This window comes from Dendrobates tinctorius, unplaced genomic scaffold, assembly GCF_039654945.1.
Source record: "Dendrobates tinctorius isolate UK_male_01 unplaced genomic scaffold, ASM3965494v1 ptg000105l, whole genome shotgun sequence".
NCBI lineage: Eukaryota > Metazoa > Chordata > Amphibia > Anura > Dendrobatidae > Dendrobates > Dendrobates tinctorius.
Genome location: NW_027361773.1, coordinates 13191346 through 13210283, shown reverse-complemented (window position 1 = coordinate 13210283; position 18938 = coordinate 13191346). Strand labels below are relative to the sequence as shown.

Genomic DNA, 18938 nt, shown 5'->3' with positions numbered 1-18938 from the left:
GCATATTTATTTATGGAGCATCTTTTTGGATTAGACCTGATGAAGAGACTTGAGTAGCCTTGAAAGCTTGCAATGTGTTACCATGAGAGTTGAGCGAAACAAGTCGGCCAGATTCATAAGTCGCCGACTTATGGCAAAGTCGGGTTTTGCCGAACGAAACCCGACCACAGCGTGAAGTCGGCCATGCGGTCGGCAAAACAAGCGCCAAAGTCGGATTTCCCAGAATGCTTGCACATGACTTTTTTCAGCCACTGAGCAAGGAAGTACACTGTGGGCAACGAGATGACATGTCCAGCGTCCGGGGAGAGAGAGAGTTTTCATGCACTTTAAAAAAGCGGTCCAGCATGTAGGTGTGTTTACTGTTCTCCACTCCCTGCCAACTTTGCTTCCCCATTGACTTGCATTGGGTTTCGTGCTTCAGTCGGACCTCCGACTTTTCCCGATAATCTGCCAATTTCGTTCGACACGACTTTTGAGAAAGTCGGGTTTCATGAAACCCGACTTGACCCTAAAAAAGGCAAAGTCGCTCATCTCTAGTTACCATCTTTTCAGTTAGCCAAAGGTAAATTAAAAGGTATCAACCACTGAGGACTCTCAATTCTAAATATTTTTATAATAAATTGGGCATTTTCAATTAGCTGCATGATCCAGTCCCCAGCTAGTTTCTGTCTGGATACAGTTGTCAAGTGCTATGGGGTGCACAGTGGACACAGTTGAAAAGGAGGGACCAGGTTCTGAGTAAAATTTAAAAGGAGAGAACAAGTTAAGTTGATGAATTGAAGTGATAGGCCAGTCTTTATCACTGACTTAACACTAATCACACATATTTTATTAAACATCACTTTTATTTCATATATTAAAATGAAAAAAGATTTCCATGATAATTAGTTAAGGCTTAAACTGCTTCACTCAGCTGGGGTAATATAGGGATAAATATGCTCCCTAGTGCGGAGTCTATCCTATCCCTACCTGGCTGTGGAGGTTGGCACACTACACCTGCGCTGTGGCTCATACATGGCTCACTCTATTTTTCCCTACGAGTCCCTAGTGTGGAACCTAAGTGAGAGCATATCTCAATGATACCAGGTAGTATTCAACTCCAAAAGATAGGATACAGATATTTGAAAAATAACTATGTTGATAAGTAACCATTCAGTCAGTAAGTTCAGGTGAGATACAGACCTACTCCCAACACTGGCAACACAGAAATCGTTTCATATGTCTCATGTAGTTCTACATTTTGCATTTCGTCCTCTATTAAGTAGACCAAACCAAATGGAAGGAAAACCGCAAATACCCTATATACAATCTGGCGCGTCCTTGCCTTGCTGTAGAGGTTGGCACTCTTCCCCTGCGCAGTGGAGCCCCCGCTCGAACATCAACTCGCCCTAATTAACCTGTAAGGCACTGAAAGGGGGAAGAAAGGAAAGGAAAAAAGGGAATGAGCGACAATAAGTACACAGTTAAACATATACAGTATATATGCTGGACTAGTATCCTTATAGAACATGATTATACCACCATCTGTCTTGTGTGTCCCTTAAGCTGGTGAACAGGTGTATGGTTTATTGAACATCAATATTAGTGTTGGATTAAAAGGAGAATAATTCTGCCATATGTAGATAATGTAATGGGATTCAATGATTTCATATCAAAAGTCTAGTAATAAATGTAAATATTGCACTCAATCCCACTGCCAATAAAGTCAGTTTTTACCCAATTTCAGCACAATAAATCTCCCATTTATCAATTGTGGTAAAAGACAAAACTAATGCTTATGGCAACTCATATATTACAATGACAACAGCTGCCTTGTCATAGAGGAGTTCTCATGCTGTGTACACCACAATCTACTATTTACTCAGCTATCAAAGAAAGTATACTATTTCACTCTAAAACAGAAAGTATGCTATTTATCACATACCAGTGTAGACATTTTGTGAACTGTAGAACAACAGGGGTGGTATAGCTCTGCCAATGTACTTGCTCCAAAGATTGGGTAGGTAAGACAAAGTGGGAACTGCGGAGGAGGGTGAGGGAGCAAATCTGTGCCCGGGATACATGGATTTCCAACCATGTGAGGGAAAAAATGAAGGAATCTGGAAAGTATAAAATTCTCAGTAATTAAAGTGATTAAACCAAACAGTAGACGAGAGACTGGGATCGAACAATCTTACAAAAAGAGGATAGATGGATCTATCGTATGAAAAACATTAAACCAGATGGCCTAAATGACCAATTACAATTTGCTTCTTTTATATAAGCTTAACACCTCTACAAATTTCACTTACTTCTCTCACATGATGCATAAACTTTTTAGCTGCTGTCATAGTACAGGGAGGAAAAAAGTATTTAGTCAGCCACCAATTGTGCAAGTTCTCCCACTTAAAAAGATGAGAGAGGCCTGTAATTGACATCATAGGTAGACCACAACTATGAGAGTCAAAATGAGAAAACAAATCACCTTGTCTGATTTGGCAAGATTATTCAAATTATGGTGGAAAATAAGTATTTGGCCAACGTCAAAAGTTCATCTCAATATTTTGTTATACATCCTTCATTGGCAATGACAGAGGTCAAACATTTTCTGTAAGTCTTCACAAGATTGGCACACACTGCTGGTGGTATGATGACCTTTTCCTCCATGCAGATCTCCTCTAGAGCAATGATGTTTTGGGCCTGTCGCTGGACAACACAGACTTTCAAATCCCTCTCAAGGTTTTCTATGGGGTTGAGATCTGGAGACTGGCTAGGCCACTCCAGAACCATCATATTCTTCTTGCGAAGCCACTGCACTCATAATCTCATGATACTTGGACCCCAAAATTTTTCATGTACAAGGATCAGTTGTCCTGGTCCCTTTACAAAGAAACAGCCCCAAAGCATGATGTTGTCACCCCCATGTTTCACAGTAGGTATGGTGTTCTTTGGCTGCAACTCAACATTCTGTCTCCTCCAAACACGACGAGCTTTGTTTCTACCAAACAGTTCTACTTTGGTTTCATCAGACCATATGACATTCTCCCAATACTCTTCTGGATAATACAAATGCTCTCTAGCAAACTTCAGACGTGCCCGTACATATACCAGCTTAATCAGAGGGACATGTCTGGCACTGGAGGATCTAATTGTGTTACTGATGGTAGCCTTTGTTACGGTGTCCCAGCTCTATGCAGGTCATTCACTAGGTCTCCCCATGTGGTTCTGGGATTTTTGCTCACCGTTCTTGTGATAATAATCTTTAATAATCTTTATTTTTATATAGCGCTAACATATTCCGCAGCACTTTACGGTTTGCACACATTATCATCACTGTCCCCGATGGGGCTCACAATCTAAATTCCCTATCAGTATGTCTTTGGAGTGTGGGAGGAAACCGGAGTACCCGGAGGAAACCCACGCAAACACGGGGAGAACATACAAACTCCTTGCAGATGTTGTCCTTGGTGGGATTCGAACCCAGGACCCCAGCGCTGCAAGGCTGCAGCGCTAACCACTGAGCCACCGTGCTGCCCGTGCTGCCCTTGTGATCATTTTGACCCCATGGGGTGAGCTCTTGCGTGGAGCCCCAGATTGAGGAGATTATCAGTGGTCTTGTACGCCTTCCATTTTTTTATTATTGCTCCCACAGTTGATTTCATCACACCAGGCTGCTTGCCTATTGCAGATTCAGTCTTCCCAGTCTGGTGGATGGCTACAATTTTGTTTCTGGTGTCCTTCGACAGCTCTTTGGTCTTCACCGTAGTAAAGTTTGGAATGTGATTGTTTCAGGTTATGGGCAGGTGTTTTTATACTGATAATTATTTCAAACAGGTGCCACTACTACAGGTAATGAGTGGAGGACAGAGGAGCCTCTTAAAGAAGAAGTTACAGGTCTGTGCGAGCCAGAAAACTTGCATGTTTTTAGGTGACTAAATACTTATTTTTCACCATAATTTGAAAGATAAATCTTGCCAAATCAGACAAGGTGATTTTATGGATCATAGAATCGTAGAGTTGGAAGGGACCTCCTGGGCCATCTGGTCCAACCCCCGCTCAAAGCAGGATTCGCTAAATCATCCCAGTCAGATGTCTGTCCAGCCTCTGTTTGAAGACTTCCATTGAAGGAGAACTCACCACTTCTCATGGCAGCCTGTTCCACTCATTGATCACTCTAACTGTCAAAAAGTTTTTTCTAATATCTAATCTGTGTCTCCTCCCATTCAGTTTCATCCCATTGCTTCTAGTCTTTCCTTGTGCAAATGAGAATAAAGATGATCCTTCTACAAGGTGACAGCCATTTAGATATTTGTAGACAGCTATTAAGTCTCCTCTCAGTCTTCTCTTTTGCAAACTAAACATTCCCAAATCCTGCAACCTTTCCTCATAAGACAGGGTTTGCAGACCGGTCACCATTCTGGTCGCTCTTTTCTGAACTTGCTCCAGTTTGTTTAATGTCTTTTTTAAAATGTGGTGCCCAAAACTGGACACAATATTCCAGATGAGGTCTGACCAAAGAGGAGTAGAGGGAAATAATGACTTCACGTGATCTAGACTGTATGCTTCTGTTAATACATCCTAGAATTGCATTTGCCTTTTTTGCCGCTGCATCACACTGTTGACTCATATTCAGTCTGTGATCTATTATTATACCCAAGTCTTTTTCACATGTGCTGTTGCTTAGCCCTATTCCTCCCATTTTGTATATGCTTTTTCATTTTTATTGCCCAGATGTAGTACTTTGCATTTTTCCCTGTTAAAAACCGTTCTGTTAGTTGCTGCCCACTGCTCCAGTTTATTTATATCTTTTTGAATCCTCTCTCTCTTCTCTAGTATTATCTATCCCTCCTAGCTTTGTGTCATCAGCAAATTTAATCAGTTTACCCTCAATTCCTTCATCTAAATCGTTGATAAAGATGTTGAACAATGCAGGGCCCAGGACAGAGCCCTGTGGTACCCCACTTGAGACATTCTTCCAACTGGATGTGCAGCCATTTACGACCACTCTTTGGGTCCGATCACTAAGCCAGTTATGAATCCACCTAACAGTTGCCTTGTCCATTCCATACTTAGTCATTTATTCAATAAGGCTTGTATGAGATACTTTGTCAAAAGCTTTGCTGAAGTCAAGATATACTATATCTACAGCATTTCCTTGATCAACCCAATCAGTGATTCTGTCATAGAAGGAAAATAAGTTAGTCTGACATGACTTATTAGTTACAAACCCATGCTGACTCTGTTTAATCACTTCATTCTTATTCAGGTACTGACATACATGTTGTTTAATAATTTGTTCAAAGATTTTTCCTGGTATAGAAGTCAGACTCACCGGCCTATAGTTGCCTGGGTCCACCTTCTTCCCCTTTTTGAAGATAGGAACAACATTTGCTCTTCTCCAGTCTTCTGGGACTTCTCCTGTTCTCCAAGAATTTTCAAAGATTATGGAGAGGGGTTCAAAAATTTCCTCTGCTATCTCCTTCAGTACTCTGGGGTGTAATTCATCTGGACCTGGAGACTTGAATTCATTTAGGTTAGCTAAGTGTTTCCTCACTATCTTTCTGTTTATAGATATCCTGGATTCTTCTTTTCCCTTAATAGGACAGTGCTCTGGTAACAGTTGATGTTACATTTCCTTTCTGAGAGAAAACAGATGCAAAATAGGAATTTAAAAGTTCGGCCTTCTCAACATCCTGTCTTACCATTTCATCATTTTCATCCTGTAAAAATCCTATAGCATCTTTGACTTTTCTTTTACTTTTGACATATCCCCCAAATCCTTTATTATTGCTTTTGACATCTCTTGCAAGCCTCAATTCATTGTCAGCTTTAGTAATCTGATTTGTTCCCTGCAGGTTCTGCAGACAGCATTATATTCTTCTTTAGATATGCCTCCCTCTTTCCATTTTATAAACATTTTTTTCTTCCTTTTTAGCATGTGCTTAAGTTCTGTGTTCATCCATCCTGGTTTCCTTAAATGCTTCCTATTCTTCCCTCTTTTCGGAATTGTTAACAATTGTGCTTTGAGAATTTCATTTTTCAAGATTTCCCATCCTTCCTGGACATTTTTGTCTTTAAGGATATCCAGCCATTGGATCCCTCCAATTCTCTTTCTGTACAGTATTGTCCCACCAAGTTTCAGTGATTCCAATGACATCATATTTCTTTTCCTGTGTTAGTAGTTCCAATTCTCCTTGTTTGTTGCCCATGCTTTGTGCATTAGTATAGAAACATTTTAGTTTGTGATTGGTTTCTCTTTCTCCAATATTTTTATTAATTAGATTCTTTTGTCTTTGTTCTTCCTTTCCACTTCTAATAGCAGAGTTCTCAATAGCATTTGTCAGGTGTATGGCTTTTTCTGGTCTTTTGCTTCCCTTCCCATGTTGTTCTAGTTTAAAGCTCTCCTTACAAGTGTAGCAAGGCGACTTCCAAATACATGTTTTCCAGTCTTCGCAAGGTGCACCCATCTCTAGCAAGTAGTCCATCGTATAGGTAATTCACTCCGTGATCCAGAAATCCAAATCGTTGCTGACGGCACCATCGACGTAGCCAGTTGTTCACCTGCAGAATCTTATTCCACCTCCTTGTTCCATGGCCTTCCACTGGGAGGATGGAAGAGAAGACCACCTGCGCTCCCAGTTCTTTCACTTTCTTGCCTAAGTTTTCAAAGTCCCTGCAGATGGTTTCCAGGATTTGTTTTCTCATTTTGACTCTCATAGTTGTGGCCTACCTATGATGTCAATTACAGGCCTGTCTCATCTTTTTAAGTGGGCGAACTTGCACAATTAGTGGCTGACTAAATACTTTTTTCCCCACTATATCTCTGCTGAAGCTGATCATCCTGAATCCCTTCTTCAAGGACCCCAGTACCATGCTCATGCCAACTGCTCGGATGATGTTTTTGAAGTGGAGAACATCTTGGCCATGAAGAACGTGAGAGGCAAGACCTTCTTCCTTGTTGACTGAAAGGGATTTGGCCCTGAAGAGAGGTCCTGGGAGCCTAAGGGAAACCTCCACGATCTGATTATCCTCCGGAACTTCCTCGAAGGCCTGAAGAAGAGGGGGTATAAAAGGGGGGTAATGATATAATGATAGCACCATACCAGAGGTCTCCAGCGTGTCAACTCATGCACCCGTGCTCTGGTCAGTTCTTCTGTTCCCCATGCTCTGCATGCTTCCTGTCGGCCCTCTAGCCATGTCCTTAGGGAATGCGTGCATGCACTCCAGCCCTCTTAAAGGGTCAGCGCATGCACTTGCTATTTCCTCCACAGCCTATAGCTGTGGGGCATTATGTATATATTGCTTCCTCCCCACTGGGGAGGTGCCTGTGCAAACTTCCTGTTTGCAGTCTGTGTTGTGTAAGGTCGCATACCTACCTGCTACAATCTTGTGCAAATTCTGGCTGTGCACCCTTGTGTAAATCCTGCCCTCTCCACTCTTGTGCAAATCCTGCCTGCTGCACTCTGGTGCAGACTCTGCCTGCTGCACTGTGTTGCAGATCCTGCCTGTTGCACTCTGATGCAAACCCTACTTGCTGCACTCTGATTCACACTCTGCCTGCTGCTCCATCCAGTCTGTCCTCTGGGTCCAGCTACTGCACGTCCATTGGTCTGTCCTGGAGTGGCACCAGGCGTTCATTGGGATCCAAATATAACCTCACCATCAGAGGCTATAGTGAATAGTCAGGTTCTCGCTTAGTCACACCTCTCCAGGCTCTCCGGTCCATGGCACAGTGGTTCCACAAACCACGTTTGTGACACCAATATGTGTCAGCTATTGGTGTGATACTGGAGGTGGAATGTTAGACGTCGGTTTCCTGCAACTTCACAGCAGGGATCCAGAGCCTCACATTCAGCGGTCTCCCATTCTCCATTGACCGCAGAGGAGCCTGCTCAGCAGTTCTGTTGTTCCCAACGCTCTGCTCAGACCAGCTCTGTTTGTTGCTGCCACCTCTGGGCAAGCAATAGCAATGCAGGCTGCTCATCAGCAAGCTGTTCCTGAGGCTAAGTCCTTCCGTCGCTCCACTGAGCATGCTCACAAGACGATCTCCCATTGGAGATCGGGAGTCACATGCACAGGTCCTTCTCCAGATTGGTCCATCTCAGGGATCTGGAAGCTTCCGGAAGGTCCTGGCTATAAAAGGTTTGCATGGCCGCTCGGCCATGCTCTAGTATAGACTCTAGTTGCTACCTGTGTGAATGATGACGGATGCATGGACTTGCAAATGACTCATTAAGATTCCCCTCCCTTTGATATTACATATGTGGATAGGGAACTAGTGATAGAGTCAGCGCCAGTCAGTGGCAAGCTACAGGCCACAGTGCATATCATCCACGGTACTAGCGTCCGACAGTCTGCCTGCTACCGGGCATTGTCGTCTTGCGGCAGTGTCTGTCACCTCGCTGCAGTCAGCAGTACTTATTGGCATCCGCGGTTGCACGGTAGGTCAAGAAGGATGCTGACCCTGTGTCTTTGGCCCGAGTCCTGTGACCATATACTATGCATGCATTTTGCTGAGACCTGTGAGTTCAACAGGCTTAGCATTTGTGTTTAACGTCTTGGCGTCTCTGTGAATTAACAGAGTCCGCCCAGCGCACTCCGGGTAATGTTCAACTCGCGTGCGCAATACCACCATATTGTGCGTCTGCCATTACATAGCAGCAGTGTAACACCTCTGCACGGTGGACCCCGGGCGGTGAACGCACTTTCTATTATTTATTATTTAGTGCGTTCCGCCGTCCCTAACATTATACTAGCGCCAGGGTCTGGCTAGTGATGGCGGACAAGCAGCAGCTACTGCAGTACATTTGGCAGCTGGAGGGCAGGTTGGCGACTCTCGAGAGTCCCACCTCAGCTGCGAATACTACTGTTCAGGCAGTTGCAGAGGCTGTCTCTCGTATGCCCACATCTATGCCTGCGCCGACATTATCCCGTCTCCCGTTACCCGACAAGTTTTCGGGTGACAGCGCCACCTGTAGGGGTTTCGTGAGCCAGTGCTCTATCCAGCTTGAGTCACTGGCCGCACGATTCCCTACAGAGCGGGCTAAGGTGGGGTTTATTGTCTTCCTCCTGTTGGTCAGGGCATTAAAATGGGCCACACCACTGTGGGAGCATGATGACCCCGTGGTTCTGAGTGCTGCTCCGCTTCTAATGTCCCTAAAGCACGTCTTTTTGGGACCACTGGTCACTCACGACACCTCCCTCCAGCTATTAGCTTTAACACAGGGGTCCCTCTCGGTCAGCCATTATGCCGTCCGTTTCCAGACACTGGCTTCCGAGCTGGAGTGGCCTGATAAGACACTCGTCCCTGTGTTCTGGAGGGGTTTGGCGGAGCATGTCAAAGATGCTCTAGCTACCAGGGAGGTTCCGGTAACTCTGGAGGAGCTGATTGCTATCTCCACCCGCATTGATCTCCATTATACTGAGCGCGGGCTGGAGCGAGCTCAATACAGACAGAAGGTTAGGTTGGCTACCACCTTCTCTGAACCTCTTGAACCCATGGAGGTGTCTCGCACCGGTCCCAAGTCTAGCCCGGTGCGAAGCTTCGCACGCTGTTACCAGTGTCGACAGTTTGGTCACCCGGCTAACAGGTGCCCGCAGCGGTCGAAAAAACGATCACGTACAATGGTAGTGGGGGGGGGGGTCTATCTGATATGGAACCTTTTTCCCCCAAACCGGTATTCCGAAGGATGTTAGCTAGCGGTGCTAAACTTCATGTCCTCGGCCCTCGCCCAAAAGCACGCAATCCTGCTGGTGCTACTGCCCCACCCTGTGACCGTCAGGGTGGTCAACAGTTTGGCCTTACCATCCCAGATTACCACCAGACAGCACCCCTTGGGCTCTCAGTCCCACCATCTCACCACGAGACGTTGTCCCTGCTCATTATGCCACATGCCACAGGGCATCGACCAGGTGCTTCTCGGAGTTCCGTGGCTCCGTAGCCATTCCCCTCATATAGAGTGGTCTTCAGGGAGTATACTGGGTTGGAGCAAGGACTGTGAGGGAAGGTGCATGAGGGGCAGCGTTCAAGTAGCCTCCACGGAAGTGCCCGGAAGTGATCTCTCTGCGCTTCCCAGACACTACCAGCAGTACACGGACGTCTTCTCCAAAAAATCAGCAGAGATGCTTCCGCCGCACCACCCTTACGACTGTCCGATAGACGTTTTGCCAGGCGCAGAACCTCCTAGAGGCCACGTGTATCCTCTCTCTCTCCCGGAGACGGAGGCCATGTCACAATATATCCGGGAGAACCAGGCAAGAGGGTTTATCAGAAAGTCGGTGTCGCTAGCTGGTGCAGGGTTCTTTTTCGTGCAGAAGAAGAGTGGAAAGCTGTGTCCCTGCATTGACTACAGAGGTCTCAATGTCATTACAGTAAAAAACAAATATCCTCTTCCTTTGATCTCTGAGTTGTTTGACAGGTTGCGAGGGGCCCGGATCTTCACTAAGTTGGATCTACGGGGGGCGTACAACCTGATCCGCATATGCAAAGGTGACGAGTGGAAGACAGCCTTTAATACCAGGGATGGCCACCACTATGAGTACCTGGTCATGCCCTTAGGACTCTGTAATGCGTTTGCTGTCTTCCAAGACTTCGTAAACGACGTCTTTCGCGATATGCTCTCCACCTTAGTGGTGGTCTATCTGGATAATATCCTCATCTTTTCTCCAGATTTGGCCACTCACCGGAGAGACATCTGCAAGGTCTTCGACCGATTGCGGGCGAATTCTCTCTTCGCCAAGTTGGAGAAGTGCCAATTTGAGCAGGAGTCCTTGCCGTTCCTGGGCTATATCATCTCGGCCCAGGGCTTGGCTATGGATCCTGCCAAACTGCAGGCGGTAATGGACTGGCAGGAGCCCCATTCTCTTAAAGCGGTGCAGCGCTTTTTGGGGTTCGTTAATTACTACCGTCAGTTCATTCCCCACTTCTCCACACTGGTAGTTCCTTTGGTGGCCCTCACCAAAAAAGGAGCTAATCCCAAGGTTTGGTCAAAACAGGTCTCCATGGCCTTCTCGTCTCTGAAAACCCATTTTGCTGGCGCTCCTATTCTACACCGTCCCGGTGTGGATAAACCTTTTATCCTAGAGGTGGATGCCTCATCCGTTGGTGCAGGAGCAGTCCTTTTCCAGAAGGTCGGAAGCACCCCTGCTTCTTCTTCTCTAAGACCTTCTCACCGGTGGAGAAAAACTACTCCATCGGGGACAGGGAGTTGCTGGCAATGAAATTGGCCTTTACCGAGTGGAGACATCTCCTGGAGGGAGCCCGGTTCCCCTTTCAGGTGTACACTAACCTTAAAAACTTGGTCTATATACAAACGGCCCAGCACTTGAACTCTCGTCAAGCTAGGTGGTCGCCCTTCTTCTCCCGCTTCACCTTGCACTATCTGTCCGGTGAGAAGAGCGTCCGTGCTGATGCTCTCTCTCATTCGGTGGTCTCGGCGGAGGAGGAGGAGGCTGAGCCTCGGCTAATCGTCCCCACTAAGAGTCTGAGGACCGTGGCCCCGGTTGCTCTTGAGTCAGTGCCGCCGGGCAAGACCTTTGTCCCTCCTCGCCTGGGGCCGGAGGTTCTCGCGTGGGCACACGCGTCCAGGGTAGGTGGTCACTTTGGCAATAAGCGGACCACAGAACTCCTGGCAAGGTTTTATTGGTGGCCGCACATGGATCGGGACACGAAAGAATACATTCAGGCATGCGTCTCTTGTGCTCGGAGCAGGTCCTCTAGGCAGTGCGTTCCGCCGTCCCTAACAGTGGAATATATCCAGATATAGACTTTATTAGGCTAGTTTCACACTAGCGTTTTGGAGCGCAGCGACGGCCTGCGCACGGCCGCCGCTAAGCCCCGCCCCCTGCCGCGCCCCCGCCGGTAGCTCCGCCCACCGGCGCATGACGCTGCATGCGCCCTGCGTCCCCTATCTTTATCACAGGGGGTGCAGGCCGTGCGCAGTATGCGTTTGGCGGCGCATGCGTCCTTTTGATGGTGCGCCGACCTGCGCCAAACGCAACCTGCTGCATTTTGGTTGTGTCGGCGCACCGTCAAAAAGGCGCATGCGCCGCCAAACGCATACTGCGCACGGCCTGCGCCCCCTGTGATAAAGATAGGGGACGCAGGGCGCATGCAGCGTCATGCGCCGGTGGGCGGAGCTACCGGCGGGGGCGCGGCAGGGGGTGTAGCTTAGCGGCGGCCGTTCGCAGGCCGTCGCTGCGCTCCAAAATGCTAGTGTGAAACTAGCCTTAATAAGGCTCCCTTTTAAAAAAAAATCCTAATCATACCCTGTCTGTGGGTGTAATCCCATGGAAGATTTCTGCCCAGTAGTCAGAGGAAACCAGGGGGAGTCACTCAAAGGAATGCCATATGGAACCTGTTTTTATAAACACCAGAACTATAGTCACAATTGTAGTAGAATATATAATCTGAGATTACCTACCAGGATGATCAGGGGGACAGGTGCTGCTAGCTGTGTAACCCTCACACCCAATGGGTGCAGTTTCACTGCTCGCTTCTTCTGGGGTCATGTCAGGTTGTGGGTGAGTGTGCACATTAAATACCCTGAGGGAACGGCACGTATTACATATCTGGCCTCAATTTGATCTTTGCTGAGGACGCTCATTGGTGGCACATAATATCCAAGCTCCACCCCCTATGGCTAATGGGACTTCCCCTGAATCGTACTCAGAGTGACCACGGTGAAACTCACCGTGGTCACATGGTAAAGTACTTCCGGAAGTTGGAAGGGGTCAGAAGCAGGAACATGCACAGAGAGGTATCAGAAAATCTGGGGTGATCGGGGAGGAGGAGTGACTCTACGAGGTATGTGTATAGTAGAGTGAATGAGATAGCAGGGAACCGAAAGGTTCCGCAAGCTGTGTATAAGCATCGTGGGAATTGGTGCCGCTTATTGAAATTAAAATAAAAATGGGAATGAAAAATTAAAATAAACAAGCAACAAGTGTCAACTAAGGTGCCATGTAAGTGTCAGTTAAAGTGGTTTCAATGGATATATTGCTCAATACTTACACATCTAAGAAGGACTGCTAGCAGTGAGGAATCCCACAAGTGAGGACTGTTAGGCTTTGTGGGTGAATATGAATACACTGCTAGTTATTAGAAGTGCTGGTGAAGCTGAAAACACAAATCTTTAAATTTTGACCATGGAACACCTGTCAGGAGATGGTGTCCACCAATATATATATACAGAATTATCTAGAGAGGTGTGCAGTGTGCAGGGTACTCAGAGAGTGACTCTTATAGAGATACCTGGCACCAGAAATAAAAATGCAATTAAAGTGCTTTTATTAATGGTGCGTTCGTATCAGGAGTGGATTAAGGGTAGCCAGGGCCCGGGGCAGTTCAGACTCTGTGGGCCCCCCTCGTCACGTGACGGGGGTCACGAATCGTAGAGCCACACTCTACATAGAGAATAATGGGGCCTCCAGCACTGACCTCCACCCGCAGAGCCACACTCCACATAGAGAATAATGGGGCCTCCAGCACCGACCTCCACCCGCAGAGCCGCACTCCACATAGAGAATAATGGAGCCTCCAGCACCGACCTCCACCCGCAGAGCCGCACTCCACATAGAGAATAATGGAGCCTCCGGCACCGACCTCCACCCGCAGAGCCGCACTCCACATAGAGAATAATGGAGCCTCCAGCACCGACCTCCACCCGCAGAGCCCCACTCCACATAGAGAATAATGGGGCCTCCAGCACTGACCTCCACCCGCAGAGCCGCACTCCACATAGAGAATAATGGAGCCTCCAGCACCGACCTCCACCCGCAGAGCCGCACTCCACATAGAGAATAATGGAGCCTCCAGCACCTACCTCCACCCGCAGAGCCACACTTCACATAGAGAATAATGGAGCCTCCAGCACCGATCTCCACCCGCAGAGCCACACTCCACATAGAGAATAATGGAGCCTCCAGCACCGACCTCCACCGGCAGAGCCACACTCCACCTAGAGAATAATGGAGCCTCCGGCACCGACCTCCACCCGCAGAGCCGCACTCCACATAGAGAATAATGGGGCCTCCAGCACCGACCTCCACCCGCAGAGCCACACTCCACATAGAGAATAATGGGGCCTCCAGCACCGACCTCCACCCGCAGAGCCGCACTCCACATAGAGAATAATGGAGCCTCCGGCACCGACCTCCACCCGCAGAGCCGCACTCCACATAGAGAATAATGGAGCCTCCGGCACCGACCTCCACCCGCAGAGCCACACTCCACATAGAGAATAATGGAGCCTCCAGCACCGACCTCCACCCGCAGAGCCGCACTCCACATAGAGAATAATGGAGCCTCCAGCACCGACCTCCACCCGCAGAGCCGCACTCCACATAGAGAATAATGGAGCCTCCAGCACCGACCTCCACCCGCAGAGCCGCACTCCACATAGAGAATAATGGAGCCTCCAGCACCGACCTCCACCCGCAGAGCCGCACTCCACATAGAGAATAATGGAGCCTCCAGCACCGACCTCCACCCGCAGAGCCGCACTCCACATAGAGAATAATGGAGCCTCCAGCACCGACCTCCACCCGCAGAGCCGCACTCCACATAGAGAATAATGGAGCCTCCAGCACCGACCTCCACCCGCAGAGCCGCACTCCACATAGAGAATAAAGGGGCCTCCAGCACCGACCTCCACCCGCAGAGCCGCACTCCACATAGAGAATAATGGAGCCTCCGGCACCGACCTCCACCCGCAGAGCCGCACTCCACATAGAGAATAATGGAGCCTCCGGCACCGACCTCCACCCGCAGAGCCGCACTCCACATACATGGCTGCTCTCAGTGCTCTGTGCTGTGCGCACAGGATTTGTGATGAGGTCACAGGAGGGGAGGAGACAGGGGTCACATGATCGGGGCCCTGACACCTTACCTCCTGGGAGCTCATCACAAGCCTTTGCACGCTACCAGCAGCATCAGCGTTCACGCTACTTGTAGATGCTGCTGGTAGCAGAGCACATAATGCCGCCCCCACGGTCACTCACTTTTAGGTGGGGAGAAGATGGAGTGCCATTGCAGCAGCCAGCAGGAATGTGGTGGGGGCCCCCTTAGAAGCTCTTGTGGTGGGGGCCCCGGGGCTGAAGCCCCACCTGCCCTGCCTATAATCCGGCCCTGCGCGGTGGTGGATTATAATGGGGCAATTTACTGGCCTAGGCTGTGGGCCCCTTAACCCCACTGGGCCCGGGGCAACTGCCCAAATTGACCTCATTATAATCCGCCACTGGTTCGTATTTTCCATACGGTAAAATGAAGACGTTCAGTAGGGATCGGGGAGAGGAGAGGAAGGAATGGGGGGAACGATTCATGGTCCATCGGAACAGTGGAAAGAGGGAAGGGGTGGAGCAATACATAAAAATTGTCCAGGACAAATGCCACCAAAGTGAAAAAAGGTGATCCAAGAGGGGAGTCCATAAAATATTTCCATGAAATTATCAAAGGATGATGTCTCCAATGTGAAAAAATTAGTTCATGGGGGAAGGAGAAGGGGGCTAGGAAAGGGGGGGCCAGGTGGAGAGATAACAGCTGGACAGGTATTTGGCCAAAGTCCTGGGAACAAGGTCCAGATGTAAGGTGTAGAGGACCAACCGGTATAAATAGTCTTTCATTTCTTGAGGGTTGAAACCAAATAAAGTATGTTCATCAGGAGTCACATGTATTCCTTCACCAATGGCTATTGTTGTTTTTCCATATGTTGTTTCAGCATTTTTCCATCGCATGATTTACAAGGTGAAGAGTTGTGGCCTTTGAACTCCTATTTCATTCACATTTATCTCCATCTTGCGGAGAGAGTCATGGTGGGAACCGGATCTCCTCAAGTGGCGACCAGCCAGAAAGGGAGGGACAGAGAGAATACATCCTATGAAGAATGTAAGAGGCCATAGATTAAAACAGATATAAGAAAAATTAAAACCTCAAAACAACCCAATACCCCCCAAAATATAACTACAAAAAGGAACTAAAACCAAAGTCAAAGCACCTAATCTATAGATCTATCTACTTTTGCACTGGTCCAGAACCTTGCTAAGTCTCCCCCCTTATACCCAGGTCAATTTGGTTGATATCCATGATAGTGAGTCCTTTCGGGTTATAATTATGACAGGCTTTAAAATGTTGTCGTAGGGTTTTCAGGAGTGACCCATCTTCCACTGTTTGGACCTTTTCTATATGCCTGACATGTTCCGTCACCCTTACCTTAAGTTCCCGAGTCATAAGTCCGATATAAATCAAGTAACAGGGACATTGGGTGTAATAGAGCACTACTCAAGATGAGCACGTTAGATGTTTTCTAATTTCATATTTTTTAGAACCATCAAAATTCAGGAAATATGATCCTTTTTTCAAATTTAGGAAGCCGTAAAGGCTACACGGAAAAAATCCTTGCTGTGATGATTTTACCATTCAGCCTAAAGTGGGGTTATAGTGGTTGTGGACCAATAGATCTTTCAAATTCTGGCTTAGTCTTGCTACCACCAATGGAAAAGATGGAATGACTTTCTGGAGAGTAGCGTCCGTCATGAGGATGTTCCGGTGCTTACCCCAAATCTTCTTGAGCACATTCCACTGGATATTGAAGGTGGAAATAAAGCGTAACTGTCCATCAGTTTGTAGTTTCCTGTCAGAGGGATAGATAAAACTATCTCTGGGGGCTTTTTTGGCTCTCCTGTAGCCATGGCAGATAGACTGTTTATTATAGCCCCTGTCCTTGAATCTCTGTGCGAAATTTGCGGCCTGTTCTTCGAAGAGAACATCCTCAGAACAGATTCTTTTGTTCTCAAGAATTGGCCTACCGGGATGCTTCTAATGGTGGCAGTGGCGTGCAATGATGTGGCTTGTAGGAGGGAATTAGTTGTTGTAGATTCGTGGTGATTCTACCTTTCGGGGAAAATCCTATTTTCAAGTCCAGAAAATTGAGATCTCTACCAAACTGGTAAGAAAATCTAACGTTGAGGATATTGTCATTCAATTTGCCTATCAATGTCTGCAAGTCGGGAACTGTTCCCTCCTACACAAACCAAATATCATGGATGTACCGCATCCACCCCTGCACCTGATTTATTTCCTGGATGGAATCATCCTGGAAGATGTTCCTCTCTCATGCCCCCAAGAAAAAATTGGCATACGAGGGGGCACAGGAGGCACTCATAGCTGTTCTTTGTAACTGAAGGTAGGTGCGCTTGTTGAATGTAAAGATGTTTTGATGCAGGACAAATTCCAAAACAATCAGGATCAGCTCTACAAGAGCCGGCTCCAAGTTGCTGGCCGCGAGATACCATCTCGTGGCCCTGAGGCCATACTTGTGTTTGATGGAAGTATGTAAGGCTTCCACATCTGCCGTAACCATGATCATATGGTCATCCAGGCAGAGATGATTCAATCTTTGTAAGGCCGCAGTGGTGTCTTCTATGTATAATGGGTATGTAGACACTAGGGGTTTGAGGTAGTGGTGGATGAAAATGGCATCTACTTCACATAATCCCCCATTCCCTGAAACAATTGGCCTGCCATGAGGGTGTTTACGATCCTTGTGAAGTTTTGGGATGAGGTAAAAGGAAGGCAACTTGGGTTGCAGGTTTTGGATGATATCCACCATTTTTTAGGGGATGATGCCCTGCTCAAATGCTTTTTCAACTATCCCCACTAGTTCAGCCTGAAATTTGGAAAGAGGATTGAATGCTATTTTTTTGGAGCATTGAGGCATATATAGAAGTTTGTATGCTTGTTTCTCGTATTGTTTGATATCCCCTATATTTTTACAAGATCGAAAAGTTGCAGAGATATGGCAGATCATCAAAAGCTAATTAACCTGTTGCAACACCTACTTACCACCACTCAATTACATCTCTTAAAAAAGGCCTAACTGTCACGCCATTCTTTCTGTACCTGGTTTTCAGTGTCATAATGCATGTCTTTGCTTTAACCCCTTGCTCCTTTCCCCCTAATTGAGCTGGAATACTGTTGTCTATTACCTGTTTGGAGCCTGCTCAGTTCCCTGCTCTGCTGCATAGCCATACATGTGTTGTTAGGTCTTTGCTCTGCTTCATGACCATCCGCATGTGCAGTCCCTGGTTGCCACTGTGGAAGCTGTCTGCGGGTTGCGAGGTCATTTACAGCTGGTGCATGATTTTCCACGTGTGTCTGGGCATGCAGCCACTGCCAGGTGCCCTGAGCCTCAGTTCCTGCACTGATTGTGCTGTAAGGGTTTATGTTTGTGCTTACGGCTTGCGCGGCCACACCTCCCCTGCTTTTATCAGGGTTAGTATGTGTACTTGAAATGCTGTGCCCAGCCATTTGCTGAGGGGCAGCTCCTATATAAACTTCCCCTTCCCTGCTGGACGTGGCCAGAGCTACTCTCAAAGCTCCTGAACTGTGCCATGTTTGTTTTGTGTCTGTGTCCCTGGACCTCTCCTGTCTATGTTTTGGTACCAAAGTCCCTGTCTTGATTCCTGCTTTTTCCTGTTCCTGCGCCTTGCCCTGGAGGTGGTATATCCAGTCCTGAATCCTTGATCCTGTACCTGACCCTGTCTGAACAGTGTCTGCTGTGTTATATTCCTGGAAACCCTCTGTGTTTGGAGCCTCGCACCCAGTGACTCTGAGTCTCTTGTAACCGGTGTTCCTGCTGAGCATCTACTACCCTGTTCTCTGGCTACCATGCGGTGCTAGCTCCATGCAGGCCCAGCAATCCTGCAGTTCTAGCACCATCATGCTTGAGTTTCTTCTTAGGTCCAATGCCCGGAGCCTGACAACCACAGTCTGGAACCTGATGACCGCTGCCTGGAGCTTGATTACTGCAGTGGTGCCTGTAGGTAGTGTCGGATGTCCGGAACCGAACGTCTCCTGTTTGATGTCTGCCGGTGACTCTGATGTCCTGATGCCCAGCCTGTGTCCTGATGTCCAGCCTGTGTCCTGATGTCCTTATGTACCCTTATGTCCTGCCTGTGTCCCG

At 47.7% G+C, this 18938-nt stretch overlaps 1 long non-coding RNA gene across 1 annotated transcript; it reads right to left on the bottom strand.

Moving 5' to 3' along the window:
- Positions 1-826: 826 nt before the first annotated feature.
- LOC141100519 (uncharacterized) lies at positions 827-12537 on the bottom strand. The gene is made up of 3 exons (XR_012234711.1): positions 12402-12537; positions 1925-2099; positions 827-1407 (listed from the first exon to the last, which is right to left on the bottom strand). It is a non-coding gene; the product is annotated as an uncharacterized lncRNA (long non-coding RNA).
- Positions 12538-18938: the final 6401 nt, after the last annotated feature.